This window comes from Vicugna pacos, chromosome 27, assembly GCF_048564905.1.
Source record: "Vicugna pacos chromosome 27, VicPac4, whole genome shotgun sequence".
Taxonomy (NCBI): Eukaryota; Metazoa; Chordata; class Mammalia; order Artiodactyla; family Camelidae; genus Vicugna; species Vicugna pacos.
Window position 1 is genome coordinate 3,919,480 of NC_133013.1, and position 20,126 is coordinate 3,939,605.

At 59.4% G+C, this 20,126-nt stretch overlaps 8 non-coding genes across 8 annotated transcripts; all 8 read right to left on the bottom strand.

Annotated features, from left to right (window-relative positions):
* Nucleotides 1–321: 321 nt before the first annotated feature.
* On the bottom strand, nucleotides 322–415 carry LOC140689860 (small nucleolar RNA SNORD116). Its single transcript, XR_012065005.1, has one exon. It is a non-coding gene; the product is annotated as a small nucleolar RNA SNORD116 (small nucleolar RNA).
* A 2,637-nt stretch (nucleotides 416–3,052) lies between these two features.
* On the bottom strand, nucleotides 3,053–3,146 carry LOC140689861 (small nucleolar RNA SNORD116). The gene has a single exon (XR_012065006.1). It is a non-coding gene; the product is annotated as a small nucleolar RNA SNORD116 (small nucleolar RNA).
* Nucleotides 3,147–5,782: 2,636 nt separating this feature from the next.
* On the bottom strand, nucleotides 5,783–5,876 carry LOC140689862 (small nucleolar RNA SNORD116). The gene has a single exon (XR_012065007.1). It is a non-coding gene; the product is annotated as a small nucleolar RNA SNORD116 (small nucleolar RNA).
* Nucleotides 5,877–8,498: 2,622 nt separating this feature from the next.
* On the bottom strand, nucleotides 8,499–8,592 carry LOC140689863 (small nucleolar RNA SNORD116). The gene has a single exon (XR_012065008.1). It is a non-coding gene; the product is annotated as a small nucleolar RNA SNORD116 (small nucleolar RNA).
* Nucleotides 8,593–11,214: 2,622 nt separating this feature from the next.
* Nucleotides 11,215–11,308, bottom strand: LOC140689864 (small nucleolar RNA SNORD116). The gene has a single exon (XR_012065010.1). It is a non-coding gene; the product is annotated as a small nucleolar RNA SNORD116 (small nucleolar RNA).
* A 2,622-nt stretch (nucleotides 11,309–13,930) lies between these two features.
* LOC140689865 (small nucleolar RNA SNORD116) lies at nucleotides 13,931–14,024 on the bottom strand. The gene has a single exon (XR_012065011.1). It is a non-coding gene; the product is annotated as a small nucleolar RNA SNORD116 (small nucleolar RNA).
* A 2,622-nt stretch (nucleotides 14,025–16,646) lies between these two features.
* On the bottom strand, nucleotides 16,647–16,740 carry LOC140689866 (small nucleolar RNA SNORD116). The gene has a single exon (XR_012065012.1). It is a non-coding gene; the product is annotated as a small nucleolar RNA SNORD116 (small nucleolar RNA).
* Nucleotides 16,741–19,362: 2,622 nt separating this feature from the next.
* LOC140689867 (small nucleolar RNA SNORD116) lies at nucleotides 19,363–19,456 on the bottom strand. Its single transcript, XR_012065013.1, has one exon. It is a non-coding gene; the product is annotated as a small nucleolar RNA SNORD116 (small nucleolar RNA).
* Between the last annotated feature and the right edge of the window lie 670 nt (nucleotides 19,457–20,126).

Genomic DNA, 20,126 nt, shown 5'->3' on the forward strand with positions numbered 1-20,126 from the left:
CATACATCAAGTCGGCCCACGGCCCAAATACAGCCAAGCTGCCCCAAACAAACCGACTCGTGCCACCTGCTCACGGGGCCTACGCCAATCCTGCACTCCCACTTCCAGGAGCAGCAGGGGAGCTGGCCCCTGCCACATCCCACAACGGCCACTCAAACAAGGACCTCTCATCCCAGCATGCCTCAACTAATGCGTGCACACGACTGACCCTAAGACAGCTCTCTGATGTTGGCTCCGTGGGGGGTGGTTGCAGCAGTGTGAACAAGGGCAAGCTGGACCCCACTCCTAACTATGCCCTAGCCCCCGGGGAGGCAACGTGCTGGACCTCAGTTTCGATGAGAACGACGGTAGTGAGTTCTCACTCATTTTGTTCAGATTTTCCAAGGAATGCATATGAGGGAGTCATCATCGATCCGAGCACGTGCTGGCATGCTGGACAACTCAACGTGGCAGGCTGGGTGGCTCCACAGAGGAGCCAGTGAGCTCGGAGACCTCCAGCAACCCCAGCAATCCAGAGCCAGCAAGCCACTGAGCAGCAGCAACGGTCAATCCTTTCTGGCCGCCTTTCGGGCAGTCCGAGAACATCCGAAAGCCAATGCCAGCGCTGGGGGTGGGGGACGAGAGTGCGTACCGTCATCCTGAGCGATCCACGGGAAGGTTCAGCATCCTGGGCCCGACCCACTTCTTCGGGGACTCCCGGCCACCACCAGTCACCAGAAAACGGGAAGCTCTTCTTGTCTTGGCTGACGGCAAGCCTGGCCCGGCAACCCCACCTGGCAAGGGGACAGAAATCACATGCACGCTTCAGACGTGGGCACAACTTCTCAGAGAGCATGCTCCATGCCAATCAACCTTTAGCTCGGGGAAGCCCGCTATCTGCTACCCACCTCCCTTTATCCCTTCAATACCAACGAATGCGTGTCTGAACGCACGAGGGTAGGGGCCTTGGCGTATGTGAGTTTCGTGTGTGTGTGTGGCAGGGGTGGGGCCTGACTGCCCATGGGACTGCATGGCTGCGTCTCTGGGTGTTTGTGTGTCCTGTGTGCCCCGCCGAAAATCTCAGTGCCTGAAAATGCATGCTTTCCACTCAGCGCCATGGAGGCCTGCCCATCCTTAACATGACCGCGGTCCTCTGCCTTCCAGAGTGGCCATGGCATCGTGGGTCTCTAGGAGCCGCTGCAATAGGCCAAGAACCCCTTCTCTCCAACAGCCATTCCTTCTGATCAGAGCCAACCGCACCCACCTACACCACATTTGGGGCCGTGGATGGGATATCCACCAAGTCACCCTGCCGCCCAACGCCTCCACAGGATAGGGGGAGCTGGAGGCAATACTCACTGCCTATGTCAACCAGGAAAGCATTGACATCAAAGCTCACACCACGCTGAACCTGGCTCCAGGGCACATCCAGCCTCTATTCAACCTGTGTCTCGGTGCCACTGCAATCCAGAAGCCTCGTCCTGGCAGCTGTGCCTAAACGCCTGCGCAGGGCAGGTGAAAACGCCCAGGGGAGAAGTGGTGGGGAGCCTCCATGAACCAGGGCCAAACCCCACGGATGCCAGGGCACTCACGTCACCACCAACGGCCGAGACCCACATCGGGCAGGATTCGGGGCCCTGACCTTCAAAGCAAAGTCCAAACGCTGAGCAGCCTGCTCCAAACATGAGTCCTCACGGACCAAGGCCCAGTCGCCCCACAGGGCTCTTCGGACATTATGCACACAGGGCAAACACCGAGCTTCAGGGCACACAGTCTCAAAGGATGTCCCCTTGGATGAAGCCACAGCCCACCACCCTCAACCGAGGACCTCTTCTCAGCACTGTAACCCCACCATGGGACTCACGGAGATTCAATGCCCTGTTCACGAGGACCACAGGAAGTCCTGAAAGACAGGAGCTCCCCATGCGAAAGGAAACCTCGAATGGGGCAAAATCGGCACGTCACTGTCCACCGCAGCCCACCCGGGATCTCAGCAAACGTGTGCCATGCCCGTGCACCAGCAGGCTTAAATCTCAACACATGTCACGGGGAAGGGGGCCCTCTGGGCCAGATACGTGGCTCCCACCTAAAGGCGCCCTTTCACGTTGCACGGTCATGCACCTGCAGGCAAAGGGGCAAGAGGGCATCTTGCCGTAAGGCATCTGGACCGAGCCTTGCACTGCCTCTCTCTCAGGTTCCCGGAAGACAGCTTTCGGGAGTCTCTTGGACCAACCGGCAAGCCGACACTACACAGGTCTGCTAGCAGGGCCCATCCACCTGGACCCGAGGAGCCTTCCTCCCTAGGCATCCATGGGCAGCCCCTCAGGAAATACCGACCGGCCTCAGGAAGCCCAGGACAGCAGCAGGAGCCAAATGACGACAGCGTGTTCTATGAAAGCACACAAAACCACTCCAGCCCTAACCTCCCCATACACTTCCCTTCCAGTCTACACCGCCCGCCAACCCCCATGCTTCAAGGCAGCGCTGCGTCCTCAGCAAGCTCCGTGCTTCCGCCCTTGCCACCAACACTGGGGCAGTGCGCGCAGTAGGGAGCTGCCAAGGCTAGAATGGCAACCCGATCCCTCAGCCTGCTCTCGCCACCGACCGACCCCGAACCCGACCCCGCATCGGCACACAACAACCGTGCCCTCCACAGTCCTCACCAAGACACAGGTCGGAAACACGCAGAAACACGCCTCAACGGTGGGTCCAGTAGCCAAACACCCACACCTCTTCTCTTTGGCTCTGACACATACATCAAGTCGGCCCACGGCCCAAATACAGCCAAGCTGCCCCAAACAAACTGACTCGTGCCACCTGACTCACGGGGCCTACGCCAATCCTGCACTCCCACTTCCAGGAGCAGCAGGGGAGCTGGCCCCTGCCACATCCCACAACGGCCACTCAAACAAGGACCTCTCATCCCAGCATGCCTCAACTAATGCGTGCACACGACTGACCCTAAGACAGCTCTCTGATGTTGGCTCCGTGGGGGGTGGTTGCAGCAGTGTGAACAAGGGCAAGCTGGACCCCACTCCTAACTATGCCCTAGCCCCCGGGGAGGCAACGTGCTGGACCTCAGTTTCGATGAGAACGACGGTAGTGAGTTCTCACTCATTTTGTTCAGATTTTCCAAGGAATGCATATGAGGGAGTCATCATCGATCCGAGCACGTGCTGGCATGCTGGACAACTCAACGTGGCAGGCTGGGTGGCTCCACAGAGGAGCCAGTGAGCTCGGAGACCTCCAGCAACCCCAGCAATCCAGAGCCAGCAAGCCACTGAGCAGCAGCAACGGTCAATCCTTTCTGGCCACCTTTCGGGCAGTCCGAGAACATCCGAAAGCCAATGCCAGCGCTGGGGGTGGGGGACGAGAGTGCGTACCGTCATCCTGAGCGATCCACGGGAAGGTTCATCATCCTGGGCCCGACCCACTTCTTCGGGGACTCCCGGCCACCACCAGTCACCAGAAAACGGGAAGCTCTTCTTGTCTTGGCTGACGGCAAGCCTGGCCCGGCAACCCCACCTGGCAAGGGGACAGAAATCACATGCACGCTTCAGACGTGGGCACAACTTCTCAGAGAGCATGCTCCATGCCAATCAACCTTTAGCTCGGGGAAGCCCGCTATCTGCTACCCACCTCCCTTTATCCCTTCAATACCAACGAATGCGTGTCTGAACGCACGAGGGTAGGGGCCTTGGCGTATGTGAGTTTCGTGTGTGTGTGTGGCAGGGGTGGGGCCTGACTGCCCATGGGACTGCATGGCTGCGTCTCTGGGTGTTTGTGTGTCCTGTGTGCCCCGCCGAAAATCTCAGTGCCTGAAAATGCATGCTTTCCACTCAGCGCCATGGAGGCCTGCCCATCCTTAACATGACCGCGGTCCTCTGCCTTCCAGAGTGGCCATGGCATCGTGGGTCTCTAGGAGCCGCTGCAATAGGCCAAGAACCCCTTCTCTCCAACAGCCATTCCTTCTGATCAGAGCCAACCACACCCACCTACACCACATTTGGGGCCGTGGATGGGATATCCACCAAGTCACCCTGCCGCCCAACGCCTCCACAGGATAGGGGGAGCTGGAGGCAATACTCACTGCCTATGTCAACCAGGAAAGCATTGACATCAAAGCTCACACCACGCTGAACCTGGCTCCAGGGCACATCCAGCCTCTATTCAACCTGTGTCTCGGTGCCACTGCAATCCAGAAGCCTCGTCCTGGCAGCTGTGCCTAAACGCCTGCGCAGGGCAGGTGAAAACGCCCAGGGGAGAAGTGGTGGGGAGCCTCCATGAACCAGGGCCAAACCCCACGGATGCCAGGGCACTCACGTCACCACCAACGGCCGAGACCCACATCGGGCAGGATTCGGGGCACTGACCTTCAAAGCAAAGTCCAAACGCTGAGCAGCCTGCTCCAAACATGAGTCCTCACGGACCAAGGCCCAGTCGCCCCACAGGGCTCCTCGGACATTATGCACACAGGGCAAACACCGAGCTTCAGGGCACACAGTCTCAAAGGATGTCCCCTTGGATGAAGCCACAGCCCACCACCCTCAACCGAGGACCTCTTCTCAGCACTGTAACCCCACCATGGGACTCACGGAGATTCAATGCCCTGTTCACGAGGACCACAGGAAGTCCTGAAAGACAGGAGCTCCCCATGCGAAAGGAAACCTCGAATGGGGCAAAATCGGCACGTCACTGTCCACCGCAGCCCACCCGGGATCTCAGCAAACGTGTGCCATGCCCGTGCACCAGCAGGCTTAAATCTCAACACATGTCACGGGGAAGGGGGCCCTCTGGGCCAGATACGTGGCTCCCACCTAAAGGCGCCCTTTCACGTTGCACGGTCATGCACCTGCAGGCAAAGGGGCAAGAGGGCATCTTGCCATAAGGCATCTGGACCGAGCCTTGCACTGCCTCTCTCTCAGGTTCCCGGAAGACACCTTTCGGGAGTCTCTTGGACCAACCGGCAAGCCGACACTACACAGGTCTGCTAGCAGCGCCCATCCACCTGGACCCGAGGAGCCTTCCTCCCTAGGCATCCATGGGCAGCCCCTCAGGAAATACCGACCAGCCTCAGGAAGCCCAGGACAGCAGCAGGAGCCAAATGACGACAGCGTGTTCTACGAAAGCACACAAAACCACTCCAGCCCTAACCTCCCCATACACTTCCCTTCCAGTCTACACCGCCCGCCAACCCCCATGCTTCAAGGCAGCGCTGTGTCCTCAGCAAGCTCCGTGCTTCCGCCCTTGCCACCAACACTGGGGCAGTGCGCGCAGTAGGGAGCTGCCAAGGCTAGCATGGCAACCCGATCCCTCAGCCTGCTCCCGCCACCGACCGACCCCGAACCCGACCCCGAATCGGCACACAACCACCGTGCCCTCCACAGTCCTCACCAAGACACAGGTCGGAAACACGCAGAAACACGCCTCAACGGTGGGTCCAGTAGCCAAACACCCACACCTCTTCTCTTTGGCTCTGACACATACATCAAGTCGGCCCACGGCCCAAATACAGCCAAGCTGCCCCAAACAATCTGACTCGTGCCACCTGCTCACGGGGCCTACGCCAATCCGGCACTCCCACTTCCAGGAGCAGCAGGGGAGCTGGCCCCTGCCACATCCCACAACGGCCACTCAAACAAGGACCTCTCATCCCAGCATGCCTCAACTAATGCGTGCACACGACTGACCCTAAAACAGCTCTCTGATGTTGGCTCCGTGGGGGGTGGTTGCAGCAGTGTGAACAAGGGCAAGCTGGACCCCACTCCTAACTATGCCCTAGCCCCCGGGGAGGCAACGTGCTGGACCTCAGTTTCGATGAGAACGACGGTAGTGAGTTCTCACTCATTTTGTTCAGATTTTCCAAGGAATGCATATGAGGGAGTCATCATCGATCCGAGCACGTGCTGGCATGCTGGACAACTCAACGTGGCAGGCTGGGTGGCTCCACAGAGGAGCCAGTGAGCTCGGAGACCTCCAGCAACCCCAGCAATCCAGAGCCAGCAAGCCACTGAGCAGCAGCAACGGTCAATCCTTTCTGGCCGCCTTTCGGGCAGTCCGAGAACATCCGAAAGCCAATGCCAGCGCTGGGGGTGGGGGACGAGAGTGCGTACCGTCATCCTGAGCGATCCACGGGAAGGTTCAGCATCCTGGGCCCGACCCACTTCTTCGGGGACTCCCGGCCACCACCAGTCACCAGAAAACGGGAAGCTCTTCTTGTCTTGGCTGACGGCAAGCCTGGCCCGGCAACCCCACCTGGCAAGGGGACAGAAATCACATGCACGCTTCAGACGTGGGCACAACTTCTCAGAGAGCATGCTCCATGCCAATCAACCTTTAGCTCGGGGAAGCCCGCTATCTGCTACCCACCTCCCTTTATCCCTTCAATACCAACGAATGCGTGTCTGAACGCACGAGGGTAGGGGCCTTGGCGTATGTGAGTTTCGTGTGTGTGTGTGGCAGGGGTGGGGCCTGACTGCCCATGGGACTGCATGGCTGCGTCTCTGGGTGTTTGTGTGTCCTGTGTGCCCCGCCGAAAATCTCAGTGCCTGAAAATGCATGCTTTCCACTCAGCGCCATGGAGGCCTGCCCATCCTTAACATGACCGCGGTCCTCTGCCTTCCAGAGTGGCCATGGCATCGTGGGTCTCTAGGAGCCGCTGCAATAGGCCAAGAACCCCTTCTCTCCAACAGCCATTCCTTCTGATCAGAGCCAACCGCACCCACCTACACCACATTTGGGGCCGTGGATGGGATATCCACCAAGTCACCCTGCCGCCCAACGCCTCCACAGGATAGGGGGAGCTGGAGGCAATACTCACTGCCTATGTCAACCAGGAAAGCATTGACATCAAAGCTCACACCACGCTGAACCTGGCTCCAGGGCACATCCAGCCTCTATTCAACCTGTGTCTCGGTGCCACTGCAATCCAGAAGCCTCGTCCTGGCAGCTGTGCCTAAACGCCTGCGCAGGGCAGGTGAAAACGCCCAGGGGAGAAGTGGTGGGGAGCCTCCATGAACCAGGGCCAAACCCCACGGATGCCAGGGCACTCACGTCACCACCAACGGCCGAGACCCACATCGGGCAGGATTCGGGGCCCTGACCTTCAAAGCAAAGTCCAAACGCTGAGCAGCCTGCTCCAAACATGAGTCCTCACGGACCAAGGCCCAGTCGCCCCACAGGGCTCCTCGGACATTATGCACACAGGGCAAACACCGAGCTTCAGGGCACACAGTCTCAAAGGATGTCCCCTTGGATGAAGCCACAGCCCACCACCCTCAACCGAGGACCTCTTCTCAGCACTGTAACCCCACCATGGGACTCACGGAGATTCAATGCCCTGTTCACGAGGACCACAGGAAGTCCTGAAAGACAGGAGCTCCCCATGCGAAAGGAAACCTCGAATGGGGCAAAATCGGCACGTCACTGTCCACCGCAGCCCACCCGGGATCTCAGCAAACGTGTGCCATGCCCGTGCACCAGCAGGCTTAAATCTCAACACATGTCACGGGGAAGGGGGCCCTCTGGGCCAGATACGTGGCTCCCACCTAAAGGCGCCCTTTCACGTTGCACGGTCATGCACCTGCAGGCAAAGGGGCAAGAGGGCATCTTGCCGTAAGGCATCTGGACCGAGCCTTGCACTGCCTCTCTCTCAGGTTCCCGGAAGACACCTTTCGGGAGTCTCTTGGACCAACCGGCAAGCCGACACTACACAGGTCTGCTAGCACCGCCCATCCACCTGGACCCGAGGAGCCTTCCTCCCTAGGCATCCATGGGCAGCCCCTCAGGAAATACCGACCGGCCTCAGGAAGCCCAGGACAGCAGCAGGAGCCAAATGACGACAGCGTGTTCTACGAAAGCACACAAAACCACTCCAGCCCTAACCTCCCCATACACTTCCCTTCCAGTCTACACCGCCCGCCAACCCCCATGCTTCAAGGCAGCGCTGCGTCCTCAGCAAGCTCCGTGCTTCCGCCCTTGCCACCAACACTGGGGCAGTGCGCGCAGTAGGGAGCTGCCAACCCGATCCCTCAGCCTGCTCCCGCCACCGACCGACCCCGAACCCGACCCCGAATCGGCACACAACCACCGTGCCCTCCACAGTCCTCACCAAGACACAGGTCGGAAACACGCAGAAACACGCCTCAACGGTGGGTCCAGTAGCCAAACACCCACACCTCTTCTCTTTGGCTCTGACACATACATCAAGTCGGCCCACGGCCCAAATACAGCCAAGCTGCCCCAAACAAACCGACTCGTGCCACCTGCTCACGGGGCCTACGCCAATCCTGCACTCCCACTTCCAGGAGCAGCAGGGGAGCTGGCCCCTGCCACATCCCACAACGGCCACTCAAACAAGGACCTCTCATCCCAGCATGCCTCAACTAATGCGTGCACACGACTGACCCTAAGACAGCTCTCTGATGTTGGCTCCGTGGGGGGTGGTTGCAGCAGTGTGAACAAGGGCAAGCTGGACCCCACTCCTAACTATGCCCTAGCCCCCGGGGAGGCAACGTGCTGGACCTCAGTTTCGATGAGAACGACGGTAGTGAGTTCTCACTCATTTTGTTCAGATTTTCCAAGGAATGCATATGAGGGAGTCATCATCGATCCGAGCACGTGCTGGCATGCTGGACAACTCAACGTGGCAGGCTGGGTGGCTCCACAGAGGAGCCAGTGAGCTCGGAGACCTCCAGCAACCCCAGCAATCCAGAGCCAGCAAGCCACTGAGCAGCAGCAACGGTCAATCCTTTCTGGCCGCCTTTCGGGCAGTCCGAGAACATCCGAAAGCCAATGCCAGCGCTGGGGGTGGGGGACGAGAGTGCGTACCGTCATCCTGAGCGATCCACGGGAAGGTTCAGCATCCTGGGCCCGACCCACTTCTTCGGGGACTCCCGGCCACCACCAGTCACCAGAAAACGGGAAGCTCTTCTTGTCTTGGCTGACGGCAAGCCTGGCCCGGCAACCCCACCTGGCAAGGGGACAGAAATCACATGCACGCTTCAGACGTGGGCACAACTTCTCAGAGAGCATGCTCCATGCCAATCAACCTTTAGCTCGGGGAAGCCCGCTATCTGCTACCCACCTCCCTTTATCCCTTCAATACCAACGAATGCGTGTCTGAACGCACGAGGGTAGGGGCCTTGGTGCATGTGAGTTTCGTGTGTGTGTGTGGCAGGGGTGGGGCCTGACTGCCCATGGGACTGCATGGCTGCGTCTCTGGGTGTTTGTGTGTCCTGTGTGCCCCGCCGAAAATCTCAGTGCCTGAAAATGCATGCTTTCCACTCAGCGCCATGGAGGCCTGCCCATCCTTAACATGACCGCGGTCCTCTGCCTTCCAGAGTGGCCATGGCATCGTGGGTCTCTAGGAGCCGCTGCAATAGGCCAAGAACCCCTTCTCTCCAACAGCCATTCCTTCTGATCAGAGCCAACCGCACCCACCTACACCACATTTGGGGCCGTGGATGGGATATCCACCAAGTCACCCTGCCGCCCAACGCCTCCACAGGATAGGGGGAGGTGGAGGCAATACTCACTGCCTATGTCAACCAGGAAAGCATTGACATCAAAGCTCACACCACGCTGAACCTGGCTCCAGGGCACATCCAGCCTCTATTCAACCTGTGTCTCGGTGCCACTGCAATCCAGAAGCCTCGTCCTGGCAGCTGTGCCTAAACGCCTGCGCAGGGCAGGTGAAAACGCCCAGGGGAGAAGTGGTGGGGAGCCTCCATGAACCAGGGCCAAACCCCACGGATGCCAGGGCACTCACGTCACCACCAACGGCCGAGACCCACATCGGGCAGGATTCGGGGCCCTGACCTTCAAAGCAAAGTCCAAACGCTGAGCAGCCTGCTCCAAACATGAGTCCTCACGGACCAAGGCCCAGTCGCCCCACAGGGCTCCTCGGACATTATGCACACAGGGCAAACACCGAGCTTCAGGGCACACAGTCTCAAAGGATGTCCCCTTGGATGAAGCCACAGCCCACCACCCTCAACCGAGGACCTCTTCTCAGCACTGTAACCCCACCATGGGACTCACGGAGATTCAATGCCCTGTCCACGAGGACCACAGGAAGTCCTGAAAGACAGGAGCTCCCCATGCGAAAGGAAACCTCGAATGGGGCAAAATCGGCACGTCACTGTCCACCGCAGCCCACCCGGGATCTCAGCAAACGTGTGCCATGCCCGTGCACCAGCAGGCTTAAATCTCAACACATGTCACGGGGAAGGGGGCCCTCTGGGCCAGATACGTGGCTCCCACCTAAAGGCGCCCTTTCACGTTGCACGGTCATGCACCTGCAGGCAAAGGGGCAAGAGGGCATCTTGCCGTAAGGCATCTGGACCGAGCCTTGCACTGCCTCTCTCTCAGGTTCCCGGAAGACACCTTTCGGGAGTCTCTTGGACCAACCGGCAAGCCGACACTACACAGGTCTGCTAGCACTGCCCATCCACCTGGACCCGAGGAGCCTTCCTCCCTAGGCATCCACGGGCAGCCCCTCAGGAAATACCGACCGGCCTCAGGAAGCCCAGGACAGCAGCAGGAGCCAAATGACGACAGCGTGTTCTACGAAAGCACACAAAACCACTCCAGCCCTAACCTCCCCATACACTTCCCTTCCAGTCTACACCGCCCGCCAACCCCCATGCTTCAAGGCAGCGCTGCGTCCTCAGCAAGCTCCGTGCTTCCGCCCTTGCCACCAACACTGGGGCAGTGCGCGCAGTAGGGAGCTGCCAACCCGATCCCTCAGCCTGCTCCCGCCACCGACCGACCCCAAACCCGACCCCGAATCGGCACACAACCACCGTGCCCTCCACAGTCCTCACCAAGACACAGGTCGGAAACACGCAGAAACACGCCTCAACGGTGGGTCCAGTAGCCAAACACCCACACCTCTTCTCTTTGGCTCGGACACATACATCAAGTCGGCCCACGGCCCAAATACAGCCAAGCTGCCCCAAACAAACCGACTCGTGCCACCTGCTCACGGGGCCTACGCCAATCCTGCACTCCCACTTCCAGGAGCAGCAGGGGAGCTGGCCCCTGCCACATCCCACAACGGCCACTCAAACAAGGACCTCTCATGTCAGCATGCCTCAACTAATGCGTGCACACGACTGACCCTAAGACAGCTCTCTGATGTTGGCTCCGTGGGGGGTGGTTGCAGCAGTGTGAACAAGGGCAAGCTGGACCCCACTCCTAACTATGCCCTAGCCCCCGGGGAGGCAACGTGCTGGACCTCAGTTTCGATGAGAACGACGGTAGTGAGTTCTCACTCATTTTGTTCAGATTTTCCAAGGAATGCATATGAGGGAGTCATCATCGATCCGAGCACGTGCTGGCATGCTGGACAACTCAACGTGGCAGGCTGGGTGGCTCCACAGAGGAGCCAGTGAGCTCGGAGACCTCCAGCAACCCCAGCAATCCAGAGCCAGCAAGCCACTGAGCAGCAGCAACGGTCAATCCTTTCTGGCCGCCTTTCGGGCAGTCCGAGAACATCCGAAAGCCAATGCCAGCGCTGGGGGTGGGGGACGAGAGTGCGTACCGTCATCCTGAGCGATCCACGGGAAGGTTCAGCATCCTGGGCCCGACCCACTTCTTCGGGGACTCCCGGCCACCACCAGTCACCAGAAAACGGGAAGCTCTTCTTGTCTTGGCTGACGGCAAGCCTGGCCCGGCAACCCCACCTGGCAAGGGGACAGAAATCACATGCACGCTTCAGACATGGGCACAACTTCTCAGAGAGCATGCTCCATGCCAATCAACCTTTAGCTCGGGGAAGCCCGCTATCTGCTACCCACCTCCCTTTATCCCTTCAATACCAACGAATGCGTGTCTGAACGCACGAGGGTAGGGGCCTTGGTGCATGTGAGTTTCGTGTGTGTGTGTGGCAGGGGTGGGGCCTGACTGCCCATGGGACTGCATGGCTGCGTCTCTGGGTGTTTGTGTGTCCTGTGTGCCCCGCCGAAAATCTCAGTGCCTGAAAATGCATGCTTTCCACTCAGCGCCATGGAGGCCTGCCCATCCTTAACATGACCGCGGTCCTCTGCCTTCCAGAGTGGCCATGGCATCGTGGGTCTCTAGGAGCCGCTGCAATAGGCCAAGAACCCCTTCTCTCCAACAGCCATTCCTTCTGATCAGAGCCAACCGCACCCACCTACACCACATTTGGGGCCGTGGATGGGATATCCACCAAGTCACCCTGCCGCCCAACGCCTCCACAGGATAGGGGGAGCTGGAGGCAATACTCACTGCCTATGTCAACCAGGAAAGCATTGACATCAAAGCTCACACCACGCTGAACCTGGCTCCAGGGCACATCCAGCCTCTATTCAACCTGTGTCTCGGTGCCACTGCAATCCAGAAGCCTCGTCCTGGCAGCTGTGCCTAAACGCCTGCGCAGGGCAGGTGAAAACGCCCAGGGGAGAAGTGGTGGGGAGCCTCCATGAACCAGGGCCAAACCCCACGGATGCCAGGGCACTCACGTCACCACCAACGGCCGAGACCCACATCGGGCAGGATTCGGGGCCCTGACCTTCAAAGCAAAGTCCAAACGCTGAGCAGCCTGCTCCAAACATGAGTCCTCACGGACCAAGGCCCAGTCGCCCCACAGGGCTCCTCGGACATTATGCACACAGGGCAAACACCGAGCTTCAGGGCACACAGTCTCAAAGGATGTCCCCTTGGATGAAGCCACAGCCCACCACCCTCAACCGAGGACCTCTTCTCAGCACTGTAACCCCACCATGGGACTCACGGAGATTCAATGCCCTGTTCACGAGGACCACAGGAAGTCCTGAAAGACAGGAGCTCCCCATGCGAAAGGAAACCTCGAATGGGGCAAAATCGGCACGTCACTGTCCACCGCAGCCCACCCGGGATCTCAGCAAACGTGTGCCATGCCCGTGCACCAGCAGGCTTAAATCTCAACACATGTCACGGGGAAGGGGGCCCTCTGGGCCAGATACGTGGCTCCCACCTAAAGGCGCCCTTTCACGTTGCACGGTCATGCACCTGCAGGCAAAGGGGCAAGAGGGCATCTTGCCGTAAGGCATCTGGACCGAGCCTTGCACTGCCTCTCTCTCAGGTCCCTGGAAGACACCTTTGGGGAGTCTCTTGGACCAACCGGCAAGCCGACACTACACAGGTCTGCTAGCACTGCCCATCCACCTGGACCCGAGGAGCCTTCCTCCCTAGGCATCCATGGGCAGCCCCTCAGGAAATACCGACCAGCCTCAGGAAGCCCAGGACAGCAGCAGGAGCCAAATGACGACAGCGTGTTCTACGAAAGCACACAAAACCACTCCAGCCCTAACCTCCCCATACACTTCCCTTCCAGTCTACACCGCCCGCCAACCCCCATGCTTCAAGGCAGCGCTGCGTCCTCAGCAAGCTCCGTGCTTCCGCCCTTGCCACCAACACTGGGGCAGTGCGCGCAGTAGGGAGCTGCCAACCCGATCCCTCAGCCTGCTCCCGCCACCGACCGACCCCGAACCCGACCCCGAATCGGCACACAACCACCGTGCCCTCCACAGTCCTCACCAAGACACAGGTCGGAAACACGCAGAAACACGCCTCAACGGTGGGTCCAGTAGCCAAACACCCACACCTCTTCTCTTTGGCTCTGACACATACATCAAGTCGGCCCACGGCCCAAATACAGCCAAGCTGCCCCAAACAAACCGACTCGTGCCACCTGCTCACGGGGCCTACGCCAATCCTGCACTCCCACTTCCAGGAGCAGCAGGGGAGCTGGCCCCTGCCACATCCCACAACGGCCACTCAAACAAGGACCTCTCATCCCAGCATGCCTCAACTAATGCGTGCACACGACTGACCCTAAGACAGCTCTCTGATGTTGGCTCCGTGGGGGGTGGTTGCAGCAGTGTGAACAAGGGCAAGCTGGACCCCACTCCTAACTATGCCCTAGCCCCCGGGGAGGCAACGTGCTGGACCTCAGTTTCGATGAGAACGACGGTAGTGAGTTCTCACTCATTTTGTTCAGATTTTCCAAGGAATGCATATGAGGGAGTCATCATCGATCCGAGCACGTGCTGGCATGATGGACAACTCAACGTGGCAGGCTGGGTGGCTCCACAGAGGAGCCAGTGAGCTCGGAGACCTCCAGCAACCCCAGCAATCCAGAGCCAGCAAGCCACTGAGCAGCAGCAACGGTCAATCCTTTCTGGCCGCCTTTCGGGCAGTCCGAGAACATCCGAAAGCCAATGCCAGCGCTGGGGGTGGGGGACGAGAGTGCGTACCGTCATCCTGAGCGATCCACGGGAAGGTTCAGCATCCTGGGCCCGACCCACTTCTTCGGGGACTCCCGGCCACCACCAGTCACCAGAAAACGGGAAGCTCTTCTTGTCTTGGCTGACGGCAAGCCTGGCCCGGCAACCCCACCTGGCAAGGGGACAGAAATCACATGCACGCTTCAGACGTGGGCACAACTTCTCAGAGAGCATGCTCCATGCCAATCAACCTTTAGCTCGGGGAAGCCCGCTATCTGCTACCCACCTCCCTTTATCCCTTCAATACCAACGAATGCGTGTCTGAACGCACGAGGGTAGGGGCCTTGGCGCATGTGAGTTTCGTGTGTGTGTGTGGCAGGGGTGGGGCCTGACTGCCCATGGGACTGCATGGGTGCGTCTCTGGGTGTTTGTGTGTCCTGTGTGCCCCGCCGAAAATCTCAGTGCCTGAAAATGCATGCTTTCCACTCAGCGCCATGGAGGCCTGCCCATCCTTAACATGACCGCGGTCCTCTGCCTTCCAGAGTGGCCATGGCATCGTGGGTCTCTAGGAGCCGCTGCAATAGGCCAAGAACCCCTTCTCTCCAACAGCCATTCCTTCTGATCAGAGCCAACCGCACCCACCTACACCACATTTGGGGCCGTGGATGGGATATCCACCAAGTCACCCTGCCGCCCAACGCCTCCACAGGATAGGGGGAGCTGGAGGCAATACTCACTGCCTATGTCAACCAGGAAAGCATTGACATCAAAGCTCACACCACGCTGAACCTGGCTCCAGGGCACATCCAGCCTCTATTCAACCTGTGTCTCGGTGCCACTGCAATCCAGAAGCCTCGTCCTGGCAGCTGTGCCTAAACGCCTGCGCAGGGCAGGTGAAAACGCCCAGGGGAGAAGTGGTGGGGAGCCTCCATGAACCAGGGCCAAACCCCACGGATGCCAGGGCACTCACGTCACCACCAACGGCCGAGACCCACATCGGGCAGGATTCGGGGCCCTGACCTTCAAAGCAAAGTCCAAACGCTGAGCAGCCTGCTCCAAACATGAGTCCTCACGGACCAAGGCCCAGTCGCCCCACAGGGCTCCTCGGACATTATGCACACAGGGCAAACACCGAGCTTCAGGGCACACAGTCTCAAAGGATGTCCCCTTGGATGAAGCCACAGCCCACCACCCTCAACCGAGGACCTCTTCTCAGCACTGTAACCCCACCATGGGACTCACGGAGATTCAATGCCCTGTTCACGAGGACCACAGGAAGTCCTGAAAGACAGGAGCTCCCCATGCGAAAGGAAACCTCGAATGGGGCAAAATCGGCACGTCACTGTCCACCGCAGCCCACCCGGGATCTCAGCAAACGTGTGCCATGCCCGTGCACCAGCAGGCTTAAATCTCAACACATGTCACGGGGAAGGGGGCCCTCTGGGCCAGATACGTGGCTCCCACCTAAAGGCGTCCTTTCACGTTGCACGGTCATGCACCTGCAGGCAAAGGGGCAAGAGGGCATCTTGCCGTAAGGCATCTGGACCGAGCCTTGCACTGCCTCTCTCTCAGGTTCCCGGAAGACACCTTTCGGGAGTCTCTTGGACCAACCGGCAAGCCGACACTACACAGGTCTGCTAGCACCGCCCATCCACCTGGACCCGAGGAGCCTTCCTCCCTAGGCATCCACGGGCAGCCCCTCAGGAAATACCGACCGGCCTCAGGAAGCCCAGGACAGCAGCAGGAGCCAAATGACGACAGCGTGTTCTACGAAAGCACACAAAACCACTCCAGCCCTAACCTCCCCATACACTTCCCTTCCAGTCTACACCGCCCGCCAACCCCCATGCTTCAAGGCAGCGCTGCGTCCTCAGCAAGCTCCGTGCTTCCGCCCTTGCCACCAACACTGGGGCAGTGCGCGCAGTAGGGAGCTGCCAACCCGATCCCTCAGCCTGCTCCCGCCACCGACCGACCCCGAACCCGACCCCGAATCGGCACACAACCACCGTGCCCTCCACAGTCCTCACCAAGACACAGGTCGGAAACACGCAGAAACACGCCTCAACGGTGGGTCCAGTAGCCAAACACCCACACCTCTTCTCTTTGGCTCTGACACATACATCAAGTCGGCCCACGGCCCAAATACAGCCAAGCTGCCCCAAACAAACTGACTCGTGCCACCTGCTCACGGGGCCTACGCCAATCCTGCACTCCCACTTCCAGGAGCAGCAGGGGAGCTGGCCCCTGCCACATCCCACAACGGCCACTCAAACAAGGACCTCTCATCCCAGCATGCCTCAACTAATGCGTGCACACGACTGACCCTAAGACAGCTCTCTGATGTTGGCTCCGTGGGGGGTGGTTGCAGCAGTGTGAACAAGGGCAAGCTGGACCCCACTCCTAACTATGCCCTAGCCCCCGGGGAGGCAACGTGCTGGACCTCAGTTTCGATGAGAACGACGGTAGTGAGTTCTCACTCATTTTGTTCAGATTTTCCAAGGAATGCATATGAGGGAGTCATCATCGATCCGAGCACGTGCTGGCATGCTGGACAACTCAACGTGGCAGGCTGGGTGGCTCCACAGAGGAGCCAGTGAGCTCGGAGACCTCCAGCAACCCCAGCAATCCAGAGCCAGCAAGCCACTGAGCAGCAGCAACGGTCAATCCTTTCTGGCCGCCTTTCGGGCAGTCCGAGAACATCCGAAAGCCAATGCCAGCGCTGGGGGTGGGGGACGAGAGTGCGTACCGTCATCCTGAGCGATCCACGGGAAGGTTCAGCATCCTGGGCCCGACCCACTTCTTCGGGGACTCCCGGCCACCACCAGTCACCAGAAAACGGGAAGCTCTTCTTGTCTTGGCTGACGGCAAGCCTGGCCCGGCAACCCCACCTGGCAAGGGGACAGAAATCACATGCACGCTTCAGACGTGGGCACAACTTCTCAGAGAGCATGCTCCATGCCAATCAACCTTTAGCTCGGGGAAGCCCGCTATCTGCTACCCACCTCCCTTTATCCCTTCAATACCAATGAATGCGTGTCTGAACGCACGAGGGTAGGGGCCTTGGCGCATGTGAGTTTCGTGTGTGTGTGTGGCAGGGGTGGGGCCTGACTGCCCATGGGACTGCATGGGTGCGTCTCTGGGTGTTTGTGTGTCCTGTGTGCCCCGCCGAAAATCTCAGTGCCTGAAAATGCATGCTTTCCACTCAGCGCCATGGAGGCCTGCCCATCCTTAACATGACCGCGGTCCTCTGCCTTCCAGAGTGGCCATGGCATCGTGGGTCTCTAGGAGCCGCTGCAATAGGCCAAGAACCCCTTCTCTCCAACAGCCATTCCTTCTGATCAGAGCCAACCGCACCCACCTACACCACATTTGGGGCCGTGGATGGGATATCCACCAAGTCACCCTGCCGCCCAACGCCTCCACAGGATAGGGGGAGCTGGAGGCAATACTCACTGCCTATGTCAACCAGGAAAGCATTGACATCAAAGCTCACACCACGCTGAACCTGGCTCCAGGGCACATCCAGCCTCTATTCAACCTGTGTCTCGGTGCCACTGCAATCCAGAAGCCTCGTCCTGGCAGCTGTGCCTAAACGCCTGCGCAGGGCAGGTGAAAACGCCCAGGGGAGAAGTGGTGGGGAGCCTCCATGAACCAGGGCCAAACCCCACGGATGCCAGGGCACTCACGTCACCACCAACGGCCGAGACCCACATCGGGCAGGATTCGGGGCCCTGACCTTCAAAGCAAAGTCCAAACGCTGAGCAGCCTGCTCCAAACATGAGTCCTCACGGACCAAGGCCCAGTCGCCCCACAGGGCTCCTCGGACATTATGCACACAGGGCAAACACCGAGCTTCAGGGCACACAGTCTCAAAGGATGTCCCCTTGGATGAAGCCACAGCCCACCACCCTCAACCGAGGACCTCTTCTCAGCACTGTAACCCCACCATGGGACTCACGGAGATTCAATGCCCTGTTCACGAGGACCACAGGAAGTCCTGAAAGACAGGAGCTCCCCATGCGAAAGGAAACCTCGAATGGGGCAAAATCGGCACGTCACTGTCCACCGCAGCCCACCCGGGATCTCAGCAAACGTGTGCCATGCCCGTGCACCAGCAGGCTTAAATCTCAACACATGTCACGGGGAAGGGGGCCCTCTGGGCCAGATACGTGGCTCCCACCTAAAGGCGTCCTTTCACGTTGCACGGTCATGCACCTGCAGGCAAAGGGGCAAGAGGGCATCTTGCCGTAAGGCATCTGGACCGAGCCTTGCACTGCCTCTCTCTCAGGTTCCCGGAAGACACCTTTCGGGAGTCTCTTGGACCAACCGGCAAGCCGACACTACACAGGTCTGCTAGCACCGCCCATCCACCTGGACCCGAGGAGCCTTCCTCCCTAGGCATCCACGGGCAGCCCCTCAGGAAATACCGACCGGCCTCAGGAAGCCCAGGACAGCAGCAGGAGCCAAATGACGACAGCGTGTTCTACGAAAGCACACAAAACCACTCCAGCCCTAACCTCCCCATACACTTCCCTTCCAGTCTACACCGCCCGCCAACCCCCATGCTTCAAGGCAGCGCTGCGTCCTCAGCAAGCTCCGTGCTTCCGCCCTTGCCACCAACACTGGGGCAGTGCGCGCAGTAGGGAGCTGCCAACCCGATCCCTCAGCCTGCTCCCGCCACCGACCGACCCCGAACCCGACCCCGAATCGGCACACAACCACCGTGCCCTCCACAGTCCTCACCAAGACACAGGTCGGAAACACGCAGAAACACGCCTCAACGGTGGGTCCAGTAGCCAAACACCCACACCTCTTCTCTTTGGCTCTGACACATACATCAAGTCGGCCCACGGCCCAAATACAGCCAAGCTGCCCCAAACAAACTGACTCGTGCCACCTGCTCACGGGGCCTACGCCAATCCTGCACTCCCACTTCCAGGAGCAGCAGGGGAGCTGGCCCCTGCCACATCCCACAACGGCCACTCAAACAAGGACCTCTCATCCCAGCATGCCTCAACTAATGCGTGCACACGACTGACCCTAAGACAGCTCTCTGATGTTGGCTCCGTGGGGGGTGGTTGCAGCAGTGTGAACAAGGGCAAGCTGGACCCCACTCCTAACTATGCCCTAGCCCCCGGGGAGGCAACGTGCTGGACCTCAGTTTCGATGAGAACGACGGTAGTGAGTTCTCACTCATTTTGTTCAGATTTTCCAAGGAATGCATATGAGGGAGTCATCATCGATCCGAGCACGTGCTGGCATGCTGGACAACTCAACGTGGCAGGCTGGGTGGCTCCACAGAGGAGCCAGTGAGCTCGGAGACCTCCAGCAACCCCAGCAATCCAGAGCCAGCAAGCCACTGAGCAGCAGCAACGGTCAATCCTTTCTGGCCGCCTTTCGGGCAGTCCGAGAACATCCGAAAGCCAATGCCAGCGCTGGGGGTGGGGGACGAGAGTGCGTACCGTCATCCTGAGCGATCCACGGGAAGGTTCAGCATCCTGGGCCCGACCCACTTCTTCGGGGACTCCCGGCCACCACCAGTCACCAGAAAACGGGAAGCTCTTCTTGTCTTGGCTGACGGCAAGCCTGGCCCGGCAACCCCACCTGGCAAGGGGACAGAAATCACATGCACGCTTCAGACGTGGGCACAACTTCTCAGAGAGCATGCTCCATGCCAATCAACCTTTAGCTCGGGGAAGCCCGCTATCTGCTACCCACCTCCCTTTATCCCTTCAATACCAACGAATGCGTGTCTGAACGCACGAGGGTAGGGGCCTTGGCGCATGTGAGTTTCGTGTGTGTGTGTGGCAGGGGTGGGGCCTGACTGCCCATGGGACTGCATGGGTGCGTCTCTGGGTGTTTGTGTGTCCTGTGTGCCCCGCCGAAAATCTCAGTGCCTGAAAATGCATGCTTTCC